The 22,876-nt window shown below is 37.5% G+C and overlaps 1 pseudogene; it reads left to right on the top strand.

Moving 5' to 3' along the window:
• Positions 1 to 20,151: 20,151 nt before the first annotated feature.
• LOC102498450 (kinetochore protein Nuf2 pseudogene) lies at positions 20,152 to 21,565 on the top strand (annotated as a pseudogene).
• Positions 21,566 to 22,876: the final 1,311 nt, after the last annotated feature.

Consider the following 22,876-nt stretch of genomic DNA (forward strand, 5'->3'; position numbering starts at 1 on the left):
AAAATGTTTCTGGAAAAATTAAATTAAAGTATGAGTCTAAGGAACTAGTAGATGACACAGTAGTTATATCAACTGGATTCTCACATGGTCAATTGTGGTTTGAGTCCTGGATCCAGTGGCTTAAAAATCACTCTGGTGGATATGCATACATGCCCAAGATCCTTGGAGAAGAATGGAAGAAAAATTGCAACATGGACAGGGTCTAGGGGATGATTTCTTACTTTCTATCTATCTGTCTCTCTCTCTTTCTGGTGAGCACCTATGACCTATAGCAAAAATCTCTCTCTCAAAAAAAAGTTTGATATGGGACCAGCAGTTAGCGTAATGGCTATCTCACTGGACTTCCATGTAGTCGGTCATGGTTCTAGTCCAGGACCCAGTGGCTTAAACTCACACCGGGCATGTGTGCATTCGTGCTCAAGATCCCAAGAGGGGAATAAAGGAGAAGGGATTGCGGTGGGGCCATCCCCCATGGGGGGTGATTTCTTGCATTCTGTCTCTCTGTCTCTCTCTATCTTTCTGGGGAGCGCATGCACCTTATAGCAAAAAAATCTCTAAAAAAAAGAAGAGCTTTCTTTGTTTTGGTGCAAATCAATGCATTTTGAAATCCATGCATAAATTCTTTAGATAATATGCATTTTACATAAAAATTTTGAAGTCCTGCTCCTCATATATGTACAAACACAAACACAAACACAACACACACACTCAAATATGATGAAATACTGTTCAGCTTAAAAAAGGAGAAAATATTGTCATTTATCCCACAATGGAGATGGACCTGGAGGACAGGAGGACATTGTGCTAAGTAAAATAATTCAGCAACAGAAAAGATAAAAACTATTTCATGATCTTACTTATATGTACAATCTGAAGAAAAATAGCTCAAATATATAAAATTAGAGAGAATGAGTAAAACATTGATTCTAGGTACATTGGTTGGTTACCAGCTCAGGGTGGAGGGGAGGTAAATGTAGGTCAGAAGATAAGAAGTAACAAATATAAAGGATGGACAACTCTAAAGATATAATATACAATATATTCGTTTTGCAGTTGTATTCCTTAAAAGTAGGAAGTAATTGAAAAATAATGTAGCAATGGGGACCAGCAGTTAGCGTAATGGCTGTGTCACTGGACTCCCACGTAGTCGACCGTGGTTCGTGTCCCGGACCCGGTGGCTTAAACTCACGCTGGGCGCGTGTGCGTGCGTGCCCAAGATCCCGAGAGGAGAATGGAGGAGAAGGAATTGCGGCATGGCCATCCCCCCTGGGGAGTGATTTCTCGCTTTCTGTCTCTCTCTGTCTGTCTGGCAAGGGCATGCACCCGATAGCAAAAACCCCTCCAAAAAAAAAAAAAGAAGAAAAAAAAATAATGTAACTATTTATGTATTTAAAGAATAAACTAAAGTGTTGACTTCTTTTTTTCTTTTTTTTTTTTTTTTTTTTTAGGTTTTTGCTATAGGACATGAGTGCTCGGCAGAAAGACGGAGAGAGACAGAGAGACAGAAAGCCAGAAGTCACCACTCCAGGGTGGTTGACCACGCCACAATCACACACGACTGGCATGAGTGTAAGCCGCCGGGTCTGGGACTGGAATCATGTCGATTACCTCGGAGTCCAGCGACATAGCCATTATACCAACTACTGGTCTTAAGCATTGACTTATTAATATGACCATGGCTCATCATTTAAACGTCAGGGTCAATTTTGGAATTACACGACAATAGGTTTAATACTATGAGCAGTCAGGAGTTGAGTTAAACAGAATTGTGGAGTTAGCAATTGCAATTTTATTTAAGGTAAATTAAAGTTATGGTTACATAAAGAAGAAACAATATTTGAAGCTGCTGCTAAGGAAACTCCCATTATTTCTAATGACCTGTCGAACGTATTCTCATTACAGATATCTGCAGCCTAGGGTGTGAATATTAAGGGTTTAGGCAGAAACGTGGAGTTCAACAATAACAAAGAGAATCCTCAAAAATATTGCATTCATAAATTTAAAATATAGTTGCTTTTTAAAATTAAAGCAAATTATTGTCATATATTTTAATTATTTTATTAAAAAATTATATTTTTATTATAATATATTGATTCCTGTGACATTTTAAAATATCTACAAATGCAGAAGCATATAATAAAAAAAAAATTGTTATCCTTAATTTTTCCATGAAGTTCCTCCTTCAGGAATTTAAATAAATTAATATATATTCTTTTGGACATTTTTTAATGCTTAAGTTTGTATATTTGTATTCATATGTTTAAAAATATTATATATGGAATTATACATACTGTTGAGTCAATTGGCATTCTTTTACATTTTAGTTTGCTGCAGAATGCATTTTTACCAGAGAAAGATAGACAGAGATGGAGAGAGATAGACAGGAGGAAAGTAAGAAAGCATCCCCCAGATGGGATGGCCATGCATCAGTTCCTTCTTCTCCACTCTCCTCTTCGAACTTTGGACATGTATGCACAAGCACCCATCTTGTTTTCCAAGCTGCCAGGTCCAGAACTCGAACTGCAGATTGGCTATGAGGGATACAATTGCCTTAACCACCATGCCACTGGCAAGCCCGTAGCCCATGCAACTGACTTTGTTGTTCTTGTTGTTCTTGTTGTTGTAGAATCTGTGCACTCGCCAGAGAGATACAGAGATAATGAGAAGAAAAGTGAGGAATTATTCCCCAGAAGGGATGGCCATGCCACAATTCCTTCATTTTCCTCCTGGAAGTTTGGGCACTCATGTATACATGCCCAACATGACTGTTCAAGCCAGTACTCAAACTACAGTCACCCATGTGGGAGTTCAGCATCTTAATCACCACACTACCTGTTTACCTCTGCAAGTAGCTTTTTATAAAATTATTTCTTTTTTTTTTGGAGAGGTTATTTTTGTTTTTTTGTTTTTTTGCTATAGGGTGTGTGCGCTCGCCAGAAAGACAGAGAGAGACAGAGAGACAAAAAGCGAGAAATCACCCCCCGGGGAGGATGGCCACACCGCAATCTCTTCTCCTCCATTCTCCTCTCAGGATCTTGGGCATGCACTCACATGCACCCAGCGTGAGTTTAAGCCACTGGGTCCAGGACTCGAACCGCCGTCGACTACATGGGAGTCCAGCGACATAGCCATTACGCTACCTGCTGGTCCCTAAAACTATTTCTTATAGTCATTTTTTATATCATAGCCATACATTTTGTTTGTTTTAGCCCTGTTATAGCATTCTGTAACTATAATTATAACATGTATTTTATCCTTTTCTGCATTATGAAGAATGATGCAACTAGCGTCCATAAATATACATGCAGACTTGTCTGCGGGATAGATATCTAGATGATAACTTCTAGGGGTGGCATGTGCGTATTTAAATTTTGACAGATACCACTCATAGGACTATACACCTTGTGGTGAACTGGTTATATGCTCATCAGCAATGCTTTATAGAGTCAGTTCCCACATCAACAAAATTGAGTAGAATCAAATAATCAGGTTATTATTTGTTGTTGCCAATATGATAAAAGCAAAATCATTGTTCCTAAAACAATCATTGTCAGTTCAAATTGTCTCTGATCCTAATGAGGTTATGATTTTCAATGTATTTTGAGGTTTATTTCTCATGTGTATTTTTTGTTCTTGTACTTTATATTTATCACGTGTACTCATGTTCCTTTTATTTTAAGATTTCATTTCTTTTGAGAGGTTTTCGCTATAGGGCGCATACGCTCACCAGACAGACAGAGAGACATAGAGACAGAAAGCGAGAAATCACCCCCCAGGGGGGATGGTCACGCCACAATCCCTTCTCCTCCATTCTCCTCTCGGGATCTTGGGCACGCACGCACACGCGCCCGGCGTGAGTTTTAAGCCACTGGGTTCGGGATGTGAACCGCAGTCGACTACGTGGGAGTCCAGCAACATAGTCATTACGCTAACTGCTGGTTCCCAAGATTTCAATTTTTTTCTACATGAGAGAGAGAAAGAGACAGATGTAGAGAGAAAGGGGGAGGAGCTCCCAACAGCCTCAGCCTTAGCCTTGGCCAGCCCTTGTGACAGATATGCACACAGTAAATGAGCAAAGGGAGACCTCAGCACATGAGCCTGGGACCTTCCCCTATGGCCTTAACATCCCAGGGCAGCCAGGTGAGGATATGGTAATGTTTCTATTCAATCCCTTATTGTCTTTTAGGATTTCAAACATTGTATATTACAATCCTTACTTGGAGTTTTCATGTATGATATAGGTTTTGACTTTTTATACTCCATTGTTTTGTCTCTTATTTTGATTCTGTCTGATTTCTAATTTCTAGGAGAACTTACAAGATACTTCTGGAAAATGATGGTATGATTTCACAATTTTCCTGGCCAGTTATGTACATTCATCTCATCTCACTAGGACTTTAAATAAGGAGGAGTTGCATGAATATACTCAAATTTACATTTAGACCAAATAGGACATTAAGTATTTATGGTAACATAAATTGTTGAATTGACCTTAATTTTTTTTAAGATCATTCATATATTTCCTCCATGAGAGAGTTGTTGTCAGAAAGACAAGTACCCCCAACACGGTCCTCACAATGCAATCCACCCCATCTGAGCCAGACCAAACCACAGGCACCAACATCCATACCTGCTGTGCTCAAGGAGGTCCTGGGACACAAGCCCTGACCTTTCCTATGGAGGTCCAGTTGCGCTAGGACTGTGCCAACATCTTTCCCCAAAAGACATTTTGCATGGGTTGCTGAATCTGTCAGATCTTGTCTAGAATAGCAGTTGTTTCATTTTATGCTATGTTTCCACTTATTTTTGTGTGTCTTAAGTATAAGTATATAAGGATTCTAATAACTCTGCCTCTGAGATTATGAAAATTAAGCAAAATAGCAAACAAAGCTGTTTTGACATTTTGGAATAGAGCAACACTTTAAAATAATAATTTTCATGCATCTGCTATAGAGATTGTCTTTACTATTTAGTGATGTGCACATAACAAGAATGCTTGTTTCCATGCTGCTCGTTTTATTGAGCACCAAATGCAAAAATTATATATGTATTCAACCCAAGGCATCAATTGATTTGGATCACATCTTACTTTTGACCATCAAGATTTCAGTTAATAAAATAGTAATCTTTCAAGAGCTACTCATTAATTATATTATTTCTCATCCAAAAATTGTATCTTAAGTCGTGTCCTATAAACTAAAGAAGATATATCATATAAGACCTGAAGAGGAGAGAAACCACACATGATTACAGCATTGGTATTTGGGAATTACAACGTGACGTTTGATTCTAATTGCAAGAAAATGATTCTGATGAGGAGAAGAAACAGAGTCTGTCAGATCTCTAATTGCAGCTGTGTCTGAAAACACAGGAAGTATTCATTATGCATCAGTCTTCATCTTGGCTTATTTTCTGAAGCTCTTACTATATATTGGGATATACGTGTATGAAAATATTATTAATGGTTAAATAATTATTAATTAATATATATTTGCTTTAAATAGCACTTATTTCAAGTGTAGACATAAGAATATGTTCTTATTGACAGAGTGTTTAGGGAAAAAAGAATTCCATTAATTGTGCATGTTTCCTCTTGGATAGAAAAAAAGGCAATAATTTTGTATCTTTTATACGAAACCTTGATTTTGATAAATACATGTTTCTATTATTTCTTTTCTTTTTACCAGAGAGCGAGTGTTGTTTACCATAGAGACAGAGAGGGAGAGAGAGAAAGCAGCCCTTCAGATGGGCTGTAGTTGTGCTGCAGCCCAGCTACTCCATTTCTCAACTCTGCTGGAAATTTGAGCACACACACACATGCACCTGGTAGGTTTTTCAGGTTCTCGGCACCAGAATTTGAACTACACTGTCGGTCATGTGGGCTTTGGCTCCCTTAACCACTAGACCATGAGGCCGGCCCTACATGAATTCTTAATCTTCCCTTCGTCACAAATCATAATCTAGTAACAATAATAGTCTTTATAGAGATAAGGCACACACCTCATGTACTAAAATTGGAAAAAATGGCATCATAGAGCAAATACGTAGCCATATGAAGTGATGCATATTTAGATTGTGCTAAGCTAACCACTGAGGACTAAAGAGACTGCAATTATAAATTCCAGAAGAATGATCTTACAATTATTCAAATAGGTTTTTTTTCTAAAACCTGTGTATTTTTAAAACTGATTGCTATGCCACATGCATTTCATCTGGGAGAATTTTGCCCCAAAGGATAGAAAAGTTTTTTTTTGGAGGGTGAAAAATTTTTGTGTGTGCATATTTGTGGTCTCCTAGAGGGCCAAAATACATAAACAGATATACAGCATATCTGTGATAAAATTTCATAGGAGGGGTAAGTAGTAAAAAATATTATAAAGATTCCTAGTGGGGCAACAATTTTTTTTTTCTTGTTAGAGAGATTTTTGCTATAGGGCACTTGTACCCACTGGAGAGACAGAGAGAAAGAGAGGGATGGACACACCCCCATGCCTTCTCTATTCTCCTCTTGGGATCTTAGGCACACATGCACATGTGCCCGGTGTGAGATTTAAGCCCCTGGGTCCAGGACTCAAATTTCAGTGAACTATGTGGGAGTCCAACAACATGCCCATTATGCCATCTGCTGGAACAACATGCCCATTATGCCATCTGCTGGTCCTGGATCAACAAACTTTAAAATTATTTGAGGGACCAGCAGATGGCATAATGGTTGTCATCTGACTTCCCTGTAGTCGACCACAGTTTTAGTCCAAGACCTGGTGGCTTAAAACTCATGCCAGGCACACGTGCATGCCCCAAATCCTGAGAGGAGACTGGAGGATAAGGATTCTGGCATGGCTATCCCCACTGGGGGTTGATTTCTTACTTTTTGTTTCTGTCTCTCTGGGTGCACATGCACCATATAGCAAAAATCTCTCTAAAGCAAACAAAAACAATTGAAATTATTTGGAAAACATTATTACGATAGTGTAATAAGGCTATCAAAAAAAAAAATGACCAAAGTAACTCTCTATTAGATACGGCATAATAAAACATCCCTTAAAGATGGCTAATTTCCCTTTCGTTAACTGACCTTCTTTAACTGTTTATCTTATGAAAACTAATTATAAATTTGCTGAAATTTCACAGGAACTGGGCCTTAGAATGACTTCAGCTAGAGGCCAGATGTTTCTAAGAAAATGAAGGACAGGAACAGGCTGGCCTTGAGGGTAAGTGGACCACAAGTGTGAAAAACAACTTTGGTGTTAACAAGTCTCCATGTGGCCAGGAGAATGATTGATTGCTTTGCAGAAGAGCTTGTCTCTTCCTTTTCTCTTCCCTTCTCCCCTCTGTTATGTCCCCTTTAAACATCCCTCATCCTGGTCTGTGACTTTAGAGATTTTTTTTTACATATTAGTTCACATGTCACATCTTCACATGTCACCAGCTTCTTGAATAAAGCTAGCTTTCCTTACCACCAGAAACTTTTTCTCAAGAATTGACTTTCTAGCAGCAAATAACCCAACCTGGGTTCAGTACCAGTTCCACCATGCATCAGTAACACAATTCAGACAATAAAGTTATTTTTTTCTCTTTTAAAGAATTACTTATTTATATTTATTTGTCATTGTTATTATTATTTTGAGAGAGATATTTTGTTATATGGCATGTGTGCTCACTGGAGAGACAGAGAGACAAAAAGAGAGAAATTACCAACCAGGGGGTATAGACATGCTGCAATCCCTTCTCCTCCAATCTTGTCTCTGGATCTTGGGCATGGATGCACCTGTACCCAGAGTAAGTTTGAAGTCACTGGGTCCGGGACTTGAACTGCAGTCAACAATGTGGGAGTCTAGTGATGTAACCATTATGCAATCTGCTGGTCCCCATTATTATAATTTTTTATTTTCTACAGGGCATGTGTACTCATGAAAGAGAGAGAGGGAGAGTGAGAACACAAGCCTCCAGGTTCAGGATTTGAGCTACCATTGATCATGTGGGAATCCAGTACCTTAATCACCATGTCAAGTGCTGGCCCTGGGCAACAGCTTTTTTATAGGTTTTTTTTGTTTTTTTTTTTTTCGAAAAGTCAAGCCTGTTCTTTGTTATACATATATAAATTTATTTTTTATGATTTAATATAAATTTGTTTGAGAATGTATATTTGATTTAGTGATAATAGGTCAATCCATAAGCCCTTGGCTTAAAATTTGGATGCATTAGGAAAGTTTCAAAAAGTGTCCTGAAGATTTGAGGAGGCATAAAATATAAAAATAATTTTTATTGTTGATAGGTACAATAAGAAATTTTTCTCATTTTTAGAGAAATTAAAATGGAATAGAAACTGCATAATATTCTTTCATCATACATATTGATTCACAGATGATCATTTGCCTTTTTCAGTTTGTTAATTTTATTTGAACTAATGTAATATTGTGTAAAACTTTTTTATTCTTCCTTAAATACTTCCAATTTTAATAAATATGAATATTTTCTCACTTCAAGATTCCATTATTTTCTCTTTATGTCTAACCTGACACATGAGAATTCCTGATACAGAAATCACCATCTGCCTGTGAATAATCTGCAATAAATTGTTGTAAAACTTAAGTTAGAAAATTTTTTTTTAATTATTTGAAAATTTAGCTAACAGTCTTTTCCTTTATTTTTTTTTTCCCCGTGCTGGGTGTGCCTACTGGGAAGAGAGAGAGATGAGAGGGGAAATGGCCACACTGCAATCCCTTCTCTTCCATTTCTCTGTCCTTTCATGATTTGCAGCATGCACAAATATACACCTGGTGTGATTTTCCAATCACAGGGTCTAGAACTTGAACTGGGCAGTCAGCAAGGTGGGGCTCAGCTGTTTTAACAACCACACCATGGGTTGACCCCAGGCTATTTTTTTAAAAGAATTACTTTATTTAATTTTTTATTTATTATTATTATCATTATTATTTTCCAGTTTGATCAGAGAGACACAGAGGGAGAAAGAAGAAGTGAGAAAGCAGGCTACCAGGTCTGAGACTTGAACCGTGGTCGACCATGTGGGAGTCCAGAGCCTTTAACCACCATGCCACTTGCTGGCCCCAACCCCAGGCTATTTTTATGAGACATTATCTTCAGTACTCCAAAAATAATTAGCTGAAAGTTTCCTGGTAAAGCTATCTAGATCTAATACCATTGTTTTAATCCTCATATGGATTTGGGATGATACCAGTCATATTTTTAATTTTTTCTAACATATATTTTAGACTCTATTTAATAAACATTTATGTATGTGTATATATATATATATATATATATATATATATACTCACACAAATACACGTATATGTATAGGCCTAGCACAGTTTCTGATTTGGGGCTAAATTCATACTAAATAAGACATGACTGTAACATTGACTCTCAAGAAAGTCTCTAAAAAATAAGACATTCTTGCCTAAGACTTATTTTTATGCACATAGATACACACATGTGTATATGTACAGGAATTATGATGCCTCTAGTACCTATCCATCCCTTTTCACAACCACTATTTTTAATGCTTTTGTTTTCCTTCACTAAGTTTTTCTTGTTGTAAAAGAAAAAAAATGCTAAAGAAGGAATAAAAGCTTTTGGAATATTCAAATGAAAGTTCACTCTTTTTTGCAGTATGAACTATGCAACTGTGCTGAAACTACCTAAAACAAGTGGCAATTGTCAATATTTCAGTCTGTTATCAAAAACTTGGGGAAAGGAGAAGAAACACTTATCCAGAATTTATCTGGCAAAGAATCTAGGGGGACAGAGAGGGGTAGGGGGGTAGGGGGGTGGGACGAAGAGGCCAGGAACAGTAGGAGTTTCCAGGGCAACCAAGACTGACTTTACCTTGATACCTACTAGATCCAGACATCAAAGAACTCCTCCATGATCCTAATGGTACATTCTGCTTGTACTAGTGCTGAGGGACTCACCAATAGACGAGTTATACGTGTAAATTGGCACTAGATTGGGACAGGGTGAAAAGACTTAGAATCTGCTACCTTATTCAGAAAAGACAGAGCTTAACTCAAAAAAAAATGCAATAATCATTAGACAAATAGTTTACAAATGCAATTCTGAATGTAACTTTTGGAAACCTAATAAGTTGATACAGATTGAAAAAAAAATGCAGAAGGAACATATACTGCTGAGGTTACAAAACATACATACATATTGAGAAACAGCAAGTACATCTTTTCTTTAATTTTTAATTTTTATTTATTTATTTTTATTTTTTTTGAAGAGGTTTTTGTTATAGGGCACGTGCGCTCGCCAGACAGAGAGAGACAGAGAGACAGAAAGACAGAAATCACCGCCCAGGGGAGATAGCCATGCTGCAATCCCTTCTCTGTTCTCCTCTTGGGATCTTGGGCATGCACGCACATGTGCCCGGCGTGAGTCTCAAGCCACTGGGTCCGGTACGCAAATGGCAGTTAACTACGTGGGAGTCCAGCGACATAGCCATTATGCTAACTGCTGGTCCCAGCAAGTAGATCTTTTAAGAAGTAACATTTTAGAGTCAAATGAACAACATGGAAAATTCAAGAATCAAATTTAAAACAAAACAAAACTCCATCTGACCAGGTAGATCAGCCTAACATTTTGTCTCTGCAAAAAAATGAGATATCATCTGTGGGAAGACAGGTATAACCAGAAGGCGTGTTGTCTTCTTGGGGGAAGTAGTAACATATGACCAAGAGCCTGAGGACTCAGAAAAGCTGCTATGTATTTCTCTCTGCTGAAGGAATGAATAATTCTACCTCATGGAATCTATAATTCCCTGATTTTCCATTTTCTGGTTATGTTGCAAATACTTGAGGACTTTTCTATATTTGAAAGACAAGTGACACTGAGAAAATTAAAAGTCAACTCTATAGTTGCTGGTAAAGCAATGGTTTTATTTCCTAAACCTTTATTATAACATCAGAATTAGATGAGTCTTAAGAAACATGCTGGGGAAAGCATTGTGAATACAACTAGTCTCTGCCTGAATTCGTCTGAGGGTAAAAATAATGGTGTCAGCTCTAGATCGCTTTCCCAGAAAATGTTCAGCTAATTATTTCTGGGAGACTCAAGAAAATGTCTCATAGAAGTCTGCTTAGCTACTATGTGATAGCTAGTGTTTTTCTCCTGTCTAGTTCTGTCTCTTTGTTTTAATACATGATTCAGAAGCTTCAGATACATACAAAGGCCAGTTATTTGCCATTTGTATGCAATTGTCTACAGTTTTGCTTTGTCTCATGCTAATGATACCTAAAGTCTACTGTTGTCTTTCCAAGAATACTGGGCAGGCTCCGAGCTCTGCCAGCACTCATGTAACTCATCGTAATATTGTTTTTCCATATTAGTGCACAAGCATTTTAATCTTCTGTTTCACATGATGTTTTAGAATCTTACAGAGTTGTTGGGGAAACAGTTTTTTGAGTTTTTTGTTTTGTTTTGTTTCTTTCAGTTTTATCTGCGGTTTCTCTCTTTCGGACTCCAACAAGAGGCGATAGGGGCAGAGTCTGCGGTCAGTCTGAGTTGAACATTCATGTAAAATAGTCCCTGCCCATCATTATCAGGACACCATCTGGCTTCTGAGCCTTTCTCTATCCTCCCTTAGTAAAACTCCTTTCCCCAAAAACAGTTTAGTCTACAATGCAAAGAGATTCTAAATAGATATATTTTTAGACATGTCTAAGCATGTTGGAATTCTAGAAAGAAATCTACATTTTCCTAGATTAAACACAGACATAAAGTTGCATTTAAACTCTACATTAGCAGTTGTATTGATAGAATATACTTTTATTTGGTTACATAGTCAAAGAAGCATCGCATCAGACAGTATTAGAAAAATTGTATCAAAAAGGCAAGGAAGGGACCAGCAGGTGGCATGGTGGCTAAGGTGCTGGATACTCCCACATGGCAGACCATGGTTCGAGTTCTGGACTTAGTGGCTTGCTTTCTCATTTTCCTTCTCTCTCTCTCTATCTCTCTCTGTGTATTTCTCTGCTCAAATTAAGAATAAATGAATAAATAAATTAAATTAAATTAAAAAGTAATTATTTTTTTTGAGAGGGTTTCGCTATAGGGAACGTGCGCTCCCCAGACAGACAGAGACATAGAAACAGAAAGCGAGAAATCACTCCCCAGAGGGGATGGTCACGCCACAATCCCTTCTCCTCCATTCTCCTCTCGGGATCTTGGGCATGCACGCACACGCGCCCGGTGTGAGTTTTAAGCCACTGGGTCCAGGACGCGAACCACGGTCGACTACGTGGGAGTCCAGCGACACAGCCATTACGCTAACTGCTGGTTCCCAAAAGGAATTTATTTTTTAAAAAAGGCAAGGAAGACTTTATTCAAGTCTGTTGCATTAAGAGAAAAACAGTGAACCCAGTTCTGCTGAAACAAGGAATAAGGTAATTTTTTCTTTGCTCGTTCCACTTACTTAACTTTATTTTTTTAATTAATGAATTTATTTATTTTTATATTCATTCAATGACATCGCTTAGCTTATGAAGTGAGCATTTCAATATGTGAACAATTATACCCAGTCCCGTTGATGAAAATATTTTCAACAGATTACACCACACCTCCCCATGCCGTAAATGCTTTGCCTCTATCCCTCCTCCAAATGAAAAACTGTGGCACATATACTCTATGGAATACTATTCAGCCATAAAAACCAACAAAACCCTGACTTTTGACAGAAAGTGGAAGAATATGGAAGATTTACTGCTGAATGGAATAAGGTAATTTTTTAAGTGTTGGCAAAAGTACTGGACGATATTAGAAGGATTGTTAATGTCATCAGGTCCTCTGTATTAATTGTCTCTTACTGAAGTTAGGTTCCTATATTTCCACAGAGATTGGAAGGTGGGGATTCTGTCATCTTGATAATTCCATTTACAAAAGATGACTTCAGGGTCCAAGAGAAAGTCATCCTAGGCTGACATGAGGCTGAAAGAATATTTATAAATCAAAGAACCAGAAATGGAACTCACACTCAGTTTTCTAAAGTTAGTGCTTGAAGTAACAAGAGATCTGGGGCCTATAATCAGGAAGAAACCTATCTGAAGTTCAGTCATGCTCATGTCAACATTAAGGCTATATTGGCCAAAGTTGGAATCTTAAATCTCTAAGTTCTATCCCATAATAGCACTCTAAAAAGAGGTCCTAATAGAACACCCATTGTGGGATATGATCATGCCACAATCCCTTCTTCTCAATTTCTCCATTTTGTCAAGATTTTGTACATACATGCACATATACCCAGTCTGTTTTTCAAGCCAGGATTTGTACCATGGTTGGCCACAGGGGAGCCAGCTCTCCTAGTCACTGGGCTACGGGTCTGGACCTTTAGTTCATTTTTAAGTGAATGAACAAAAGAATCCATGTAAAGGACTTTAGTGCAGTGCTTGACACATGAAGTTAATCAACAAATCAGCTACAGTATTATAATTGTCATTATTCTTATTATGACTTTTACCTCTGTTAGAACCGTGTTTTGAGAACAGATCTGGCATCTTGAAAATCATGCTGGGCAAGTGTGCATGCATGTCTAAAATCCCAAGAGGAGAATGGAGGAGAAGGAATTGTAGCATGGCCGTCCACACTGTGGGGCGGGGGGGGATATAGATTTCTCAGTTTTTCTCTCTGTCTCTATCCAGCAAGCACACATGTTCTATGGCTTAAAAAAGAAAAGAAAAAAAAAGATTGCCTTTGGAGACAGACACAACTCCATTATTAAGGGTTTTCAAGTCAAATTTTTATCAAAGGGATAGAATAGAATAGGGAGTAATCTAAATATGATCATTTAGATTAATAATAATTGATTCCATGTGTCTATACTGTGTCTTATTCTAGTATTAAATTTACTTTTGTTATAGTTTGTACTCTTCAAGATTATATAAACCAAATCTAATTGAACAATTCCATAGGATAACCAGCAGGATAATATAAACCTGGAAACAGGGTAGACAGAAAATTCTCACAGGTACTAGAAGCACATATATTCAATTGCAAGAGATTAGAGCATGAAATCCAACCTCAAAACAAAAAGGGATTGTGCTTTGGAAAGACAGAAAGACGTATACAGCACTCCAAAAGTAGGAACTTGAACATTTTAATTCAGTCTCAAAAAAAAAAATGCTTTGTAATTAGAATTTACATTTTTTGTATTAGAAGAATGGGGTCAAATGTGAAATACTGAATTGCCCGTTACTGTACTATTTTCAAGGCTGAGTGAGACTCTTTCAGAATTTTGTGACAGAAGTCTATAATTTGGTAGACCATTAAACTGGATGATGTCTAAGTTTCCTCTACTATTAGGATTCAAATTTATGGTCTTTACGTGACAGAAATGAATGTGTTCCAGACATTCTTTATATAAGATAAGAGACTTCCCATGTGTAATCATTTTTCAAAACACCATCTGCCTTAAGAGTCTATTAGCTTATATTCAATGACATATTAACATGGAAATTAGTATACCACCTGGCCTACATATCTTTGAATGACTCTTCAATACTTTGTTATGAGGCAAACACAATGGGCCAGTTGTACTAGACAGCCACAGTCCATTATGTTAGTAACTAGGACATGGTTAATTCTTGCTCATCATGAAACAGAAAAGAACCAAATGAACATGATGCCTGTTAGATTATTGGATCAATAAAGTTAAAGACTACTTGTAGATTCAAGTATTAATATCTTAATATTTGTTTTCTGCTTTTAATATACTAAGTCATGTAAAGTCTTATGTGAAGTAGCTTCAATCCTCCTTTTGAGTTTGTATAGTTTTAGTTAGTGACTTAATTTAATACCCTACTGTTAAGTTCTGTTTTACAATTTCATTAAATAATACTCTTTGTTCCTATCATAAAACTGAAATTTAAAAACAGTTTTAAATACTAAAGTTGTAATATGAGTATGATAGTAATGATATAAATAAGCAAATGATAGCAATTTTTAAGAATAAATCATTGTAATGTGTTTATATATGTATATATATATATATATATACACATATACTTCACTTTTCTTCAGATCATACAGTCAAAAATCTTCATGATGAGAGAAAAAATGTGAATAAACATATTGTAAATTTGAATGCACTTTGGCTTGAAATGTTGCTGTATTTTAATGGAAATATCATATTTGTCACATTTTCAACTTATGCTTCTGTCACTTTGTCACTATGGAGAAGATATGCAAATATAATAAACTTGAGAAAATTTTAATGTAGGGTGCTAACGGTGACAAAATTGCCCTTTCTGAGATGTTATTTGAAAATTACAATCACTATATTAGATATTTGAATTTTATCTCTTACAGCATTACACAAGAAAGGTCTAGTCACAATAATCATAGCTAGTTTTTATTCAGTGGCTATTATGTGACAGTCACTATATACAACACTTTCTCATATCAAATGTTTCCCCCAAATGTAAAAGCAAATCATTTTCTTCATCCTATCCCACTTCCCTGCTTTATGTATGAGAATATTTAGGTTAAACTAAGTAAGCAGAATTCTTTTGTTATGGGAAATGCAGGAACTTTAATTTTGAATAACTCGGTATAATAAAAAATGAAAGAAATATGGAAGAATGACATTTAACTTAGAGTGAAGTTTAAAAGAGAGATAAGTAGGACCAGATAATAAATGACTTATATACCACTTTAAAAATGGTCTATAAGATAGAATTCATTCTGTAGATGATCAAGAACTATTTTAGGAATGTGAAAAATGAATGGCAAGATTAGATTTTAATAGGTTAAGAGAGACCAAGTATTATCATATTAAAAAGATATAAGTGCTATGGAGAAAATAAAGTAGGCAATAGAGTGACAAATGGTAATGACACTAGGGGACTTAATTTGGATATTGTAGTTAAGAAATAATTGGCTGTACAAGTTGTAGTGATGTGCAGTGATTGAACGTATAAAACGAAATAAAATTATAAAAAGAAATAAAATAGGTGGCTTTTTCTATAACAAAAAAATAAAAAAGAAGAAAGAAAGAATCCTTTGAGGTGGTGACATTTGAGCAGAGCCCTAAATGATGAGAAACAGTTGAGATATGACCTGAATGTTGAGAGTGAATAAGAAATCGAAAACTGTTGTGCAATAAAGTTGTAAGAAGAGGTCAGGACAAGATCAAATTTGCTGAGATTAGGAAGAAGTAAGTGTATTTTATAAAGGACAAGCAGATACCCAGTGTACATAAAGTGTAATGAATGAAGAGAAACATGACAGGAGATGATGTCTGCAATAAAAGTCAAGAACACATGTGTGTTCTTATAGACACTATAGTATGGAGGTTTACTTTATTCTGATAGCAGTGAGGATGGAAAATCCTGAAGATGATAGTGTCCCAGTAATTCTCCTTACCTGAGCTAGTAGGTATATATTAGACCCATCCTTCGGAAGAACCAGTATATAAGATTAGCATACCTGAGCATGGATAGTACATATTATATGAGTCTGTAACACAAAACATGTTATGTAATCTTGAACGTAGTTTAGATCAAGCCAGTGAGCAAATATAAAAAGAATGACGCCTAAGAATGAAACTCCCAGGGATCTCATTTTAAGGGGTATCAAGAGAAATAGAATGTTAATTGTCAAAGTGATGGGAAGAGTAACTGGAGTAGGCTGGAGGAACACAGAGAAATAAATTTCAGGAGGAAACTATAAAATGGATCAAAAGTTAGAGAAATTTAAAGTCAGAGAAGACAAATATGTTTTTGCCAGTTTGGGCAATGAAAAAAGTTAGGGTCAGAAGTGAGTGTTAGTATTTAGGAAGATATAGGCATGAACAATGTCCATAAAATACCATTTTCTATGAAAAATTTCAGAATGTTTTAAAGCTTATGGAAGTGTGCAGAGGATTTCTGGCTGTTTCATCTAATGCAGAGGTCATGGGTAGGTAGGTTACATGACTCTCTAGCTCTGGAAATACAGAGAGCCTGCTTGTGCTTTATGCCCCAGAATTTATGAAAACTAAAAGGATGCCAATTTATATCTTAAGTCAGTATACTTGTTTTTCTATCTTTGCTTGCTTGCTTAAAGCATTAATCTCAACATCTCTTCATCTTTCTCTCCTTTTACTTCTGTATTCTCTAACTTCACTAAATATATATATATTTTTTTTTTTTGTCATTTAAAGTACATTATAGGTCAAATTATGTCCCTCTCAAAATTCATAGATTGAAGTCCTAATCTCCAATACTTTAAAATGTGACTATTATTTGCAGATAGGGCCTTTAAACAGATATGAAGTAAAAATGAAACCTGTAGGGTGTTCCTGTGGTTCCTTTAAGAAATTATTCTATCTAACCTTATTTATTTATTTATTTATTTAAGAGAGAGAGAAAGAGACAGAAAGCCACTAGGTGAATGACTTGAATCACAGTCGGCCATATAGGAGTCCAGCGCCCTCAACCACCATACCACCTGCCAGCCTCTCTGTGGTTCCTTATCTAATCTGATTGATGTCCTAATAAGAAGACATTTGAGGGGAATCGGCAGTTAGCATAATGGCTATGTCGCTGGACTCCCACATAGTCGACCGTGGTTCGCGTCCCGGACCTGGTGGCTTAAAACTCCCGCCAGGCGCGTGTGCGTGCGTGCCCAGGATCCCGAGAGGAGAATGCAGGAGCAGGTATTGAAGCGTGACCATCCCCCCGGAGGGTGATTTCTCGCTTTCTGTCTCTATGTCTCTCTCTGTCTGGCGAGTGCACGCGCCCTATAGCGAAAACCTCTCAAAAAAAAAAAAAAAAAAGTCATTTGAGAGCAGAGAGACATCAGGGACACAGGCACAGAGGCATCATGTGAAGAGGTAGCAATAGGACAGCCATCTGCAAACCAAGGAAGGAAGCCTCAGAAGAAACCAACCTTGTTAGCACTTTGATCTTGAACTTCCAGCCTCTAGAAGTGCGAAAATTTTTTTTCTTGTTTAAGCCTTCCAGGCTATGGTATTTTGTTATAGCAACCCTAACTAACTAATACGGTGCCCTTTCTTATTTTTGTGATTCTCTGGATTATCATCTCTGGTTTTATCCCCTATTTTTCCTAAATTGCCTCGCTATTTTATATTTCCTATTCCACATGTGCTCTTAATTCTGGCAGTCCTGTTTGCACTGACGTCTTGAGCAGTGTAGATTTTAAGTTTCTGATGTTGTCACATAATAATTGTCCACAAGTATTTTAGATATTGATTTAGATGTAGATAATAATGGCATGATGATGAAATCTGTTGATTAGATTAGATTATCAGATGTAGTTATATATAGCAGGAGTCCCCAGCCTTGGGGCTGCAGACTGATGCAAGTATGCAGCATGCTGGCTACCCTCCAACTCCCTTCCCACCAACCTCTGCAATGCAGCAGGTGGGCAGGGAACAAACAAGCAAATTCTAGTCTATATTAGTAGCTTCCCTTAATTACTCTCATTGCCACATGGATTCCAACCCTTGTTGGATCAGTGGGGGTATTGTTCTTATGGCAGCATGAATCCTGTTTTTGTGTGACTATTTTGTTGTATATCACAATGCCGTAGTGATAGAAAAGGGGTGCAGGGTGGATATGTTGCATTGGGTCATCCTGCCACCAACCCTCTAACTTGTCTGTGGAAAGATTGTTGATTGTCTTTCATGAGACTGATCCTGAGTGCCAGGAAGGTGGGGCACTGCTGATATAAAGAATATGTTGTGTGACTGAAGAGCAGCCAATCTGGAAGGAAGCCAAATCCAATGAAGAAAAATTAAATGAAAATGAAAGTAAAACCTTGAATTTAAGTCTAAAAATTAAATTTCTAAATATATAGTAGAGAAGTTATAGCCAAAACAAAACACCACATGTGATGCTAAATAAACTTTAGCTATTTTAATTGACTCTGAAATATTTATCAATGCTATTAAGTTTGTAATAAAATTTGATGTAAACTTAGGAAAGTAAATGTCTCAGTATTTTCTAGGTTGCTCATACTGTATCTACAATCCTAGCTGACGATTTATAAAAGAGATATTAATCAGCCTGATTAGGTCCAGTGAGAGGGGCAGGGATGTTGAATATATACAATACATTGTACACAAAGAAAGACTTAGGGGTATTTTACACTAAAGTAGAAAAACAAAAGGGTGAATCTTAATAATGAGTATTTTAAAGTATTTAAGAGTTGATATGGGAGGAATAAACATTTTTTAAAAAAATTCTAAGCAATACAAAACAAACTCTTAAATTAATGGAAGAAAGTCATAACAAGAACTTGTTAAGAAATAAATTTACTGAAAAGATACAATAATTTAAGAAATTAAGAAGTTCTACCATTGCCAGAACTCAAATTTTGTCTTAAAAACATTATTTTTTTTTTGAGAGGTTTTTGCTATAGGGTGTGTGCGCTCGCCAGACAGACAGAGAGAGACAGAGAGACAGAAAGCAGGAAATCACCCCCTGGGGGGGGTGGCCATGCCGCAATCCCTTCTCCTCCATTCTCCTCTCGGGATCTTGGGCACACACGCACACGCGCCCAGCATGAGTTTAAGCCACTGGGTCCGGGACTTGAACTGCGGTCGACTACGTGGGAATCCAGCAACATAGCCATTGTGCTAACTGCTGGTCCCTGTCTTAAAAACATTATTGTCAAGGGACCAGCAGGTGGTGTAATGGTTATGTAGCTGGAGTCCCACGTAGTCAACTGAAGCTCAAGTCCCAGACCTGAAGGCTTAAAACTCACACTGGGTACATGTGCCTGTGTGCCAACGATCCTGAGAGAATGGAGAAGGGCTTTCAGTGTGGCCATGCATCCTAGGGGGTTATTTCTCACTTTCTGTCTCTTTGTTGAATTTGTGTGCTTTATACAAAACTCCATGTAAATAAAATGGTGAAAAAAATTGTCGCCAAATTCCTAGGTGATATCAAAGTAACTACTGGAAGGACCAGCTGATGGTGTAATGGTTTTGCCACTGGACTCCCACGTTGTCAACCATGGTTCCATTCCCGAAACTGGTGGCTTAAAACTCACACCAGGTACATGTGCATGCGAGCTCAAGATCCAGAGAGGAAGGAGGCGGCAGGTTTGAAAAGCAACAACGGCCAGAGTCTGGTGGGTTTTGGCTGCGCCGTGTCTGCTCGAGCTGTAGATTAACAGCAAACTCCCAAGATGTAAACTTTGTCTTTCTCCAGATATAATGTAGTTGAGATTGTGGTTCATATTCGAAACAAGATCTTAACAGGAGCTGATGGTAATAAAAACCTCTCCAAGAATGATCTTTCTCCAAATCCAAAGCCCGAAGTCTTGTACACGACCTACATGAGAGCCTTACAGATAGTGTACGGAATTCGGCTGGAGCATTTTTACATGATGCCAATGAACACCGAAGTCATGTGTCCACATGTGATGGAAGGCTTCTTACCATTCAGCAATTTATTCATTCATCTGGACTCGTTTCTGCCCATTTGCCGGGTGAATGACTTTGAGACTGCTGATATTCTATATCCAAAAGCAAAACGGACAAGTCGGTTTTTAAGTGGCATCATCAACTTTATTCACTTCAGAGAAGCATGCCATGAAACATACATGGAATTTCTTTGGCAATATAAATCTTCTTTGGACAAAATGCAGCAGTTGAACACAGCACACCAGGAGGCATTGATGAAATTGGAGAGACTTGACTCTGTTCCAATGGAAGAGCAGGAAGAGTTTAAGCAACTTTCAGATGATATTCAGGAGCTGCAGCAATCACTGAATCAGGAGTTTCGTCAAAAAACGATAGTGCTGCAAGAGGAAAATTCCCAAAAGAAGTAAGATATTTCAGAGAAAACCAAGTGTTTGAATGAACAAAAATTGTTGATAGTTTCTTTGAAAGAAGTTCAAGAGGATTTGAAAACAAAAATTGTGGATTCTCCAGAGAAGCTGAAGAATTATAAAGAAAAAATGAAAGATACAGTCCAGAAGTTTAAAAATTCCAGGCAAGAAGTGATGGAGAAGTAAGAAATCTATAGAGATTCAGTTGACTGCCTGCTTTCTTGCCAGCTGGAGGTGCAGTTATATCAAAAGAAAATACAGGACCTTGCAGATAACAGGGAAAAATTAACCAGTGTCTTAAAGGAGAGCCTGAACTTGGAGGACCAAATCGAGAGTGATGAGTCAGAACTGAAGAAATTGAAGACTGAGGAAAATTCATTCAAGAGACTGATGATTGTGAAGAAGGAAAAACTTGCCACAGCACAATTCAAAATAAATAAGAAGCATGAAGATGTGAAGCAATACAAACGCACAGTCACTGCGGATTGCAATAAAGTTCAAGAAAAAAGAAGTGCTGTTTTTGAGCGAGTAACCACAATTAAACAAGAAATCCAGAAAATTAAGTTTGGAATTCAGCAACTAAAAGATGCCACTGAAAGGGAAAAATTGAAGTCCCATGAAATATTTTTAAACTTGAAAACAGCTTTGGAGAAGTACCGTGAAGGTGACAGAGGACTGTGGTGCTGACATAGACGAGAAAACTGCTGAGCTGAAGAGGGGGATGTTCAGAACGGCCACCCGAGGCACAGAGGGACAGGTCTTTCTGTAAACAGCTGGCCACCTTTTAACTTTCTGTTTGGAAAGGTACTAATGAAGCGGAAGCTAATGGAAGTATCGGAAGTACCAAATACTGCAGGCTCATTCAGCTTTTAGGTACTCGGATAAGTGGTCAGTTTATAAAAGACGCATTTAATGTAGGCTTTTATTAACTTATAATTGTGGTAACGTGTGCAGCTATTCATGTCTCTCTTTTGCCCATTTTTGTAAGTAGTGATTGCATTAAAACAAAGTCACTACCTAAAAAGAAAAAAAAAAAAAAAAAAGATCCAGAGAGGAGAATGGAGGAGAAGGGATTGCAGCATGGCCATTCCCACTGGGGGGCGATTTCTTGCTTTCTGTCTCTCTGTCTCTCCAGCTACCACATAAGCCCTATAGCTAAAATCTCTCTCTCTCTCTCTCTCTCTCAAAAAAAAAGAAAAAAAAAAAAGTAACTTTTTCAGAGATTTTAAATTATGTTCCATGGTCTTTGGATAGTTTTTCTGCATTTGCTTAACGACCATAAACTACAGCAGAAGCAATAAGAAAGGGGCTTCTTCAATTTTCTCTTATTTCCAAATTATAGGCCTGCATTTATATGTATTGCATATCAGGGTTCTTTTTTGTTTTTGTTTTTGTTTTTGTTTTGAGAGATTGTTGTTATAGGGCATGTGCACACTCAGAGAGACAGATAATGATAAACCAGATAATGAGAAATCATCCCCCAGGGGAGATGGCCACACTGCAATCCCTTCTCTTCCATTCTCCTCTCAGGATTTGGGCATGCACACACATGCACCTAGCCTGAATTTCAAGTTGCCAGGTCAGGGACTTGTACTGCAGTCGACTATGTAAGAGCCCAGGGACTTTACCATTATGCCATCTGCTTGTCTCCTGCCAGGGTTCTTCACACCAGCGGAACTGGAGTAGGGGGTCCCACTGGCTAAATATACTGGCATTCTGAGAGTGAGTTTGCTGGGAAATGTGATTTATGGAATTATAGCACCTGCAATAGTGAAAAGTGGATTGAAAAGGGAAGGAATTGAGCTGAAATGCCAGGCAGTGGTTTGATGCCAATCCCACGTCCTAACATCACCTGTAACTCTTCTAGTATAGTGAAAACAGAAGTAAGCAGGCAGGAGCTATTTCATATGTTTACCCCAAATTCTTCAGCCCATAGACATCCATTCATGTTCTTCCCTTTCCTTCCTTTCACGGCATAAGTACAGTCCTACTTGTAATATTAGGCTAAATATTCCTCTGCTGCTATAGACTCCAACTCTCTCTTTAAGAGTGTTACTCCCAGGACCAGCAGTTAGCGTAA

The sequence above is a fragment of the Tupaia chinensis genome, unplaced genomic scaffold, assembly GCF_000334495.1.
Source record: "Tupaia chinensis unplaced genomic scaffold, TupChi_1.0 Scaffold143089_1, whole genome shotgun sequence".
Lineage (NCBI taxonomy): Eukaryota > Metazoa > Chordata > Mammalia > Scandentia > Tupaiidae > Tupaia > Tupaia belangeri.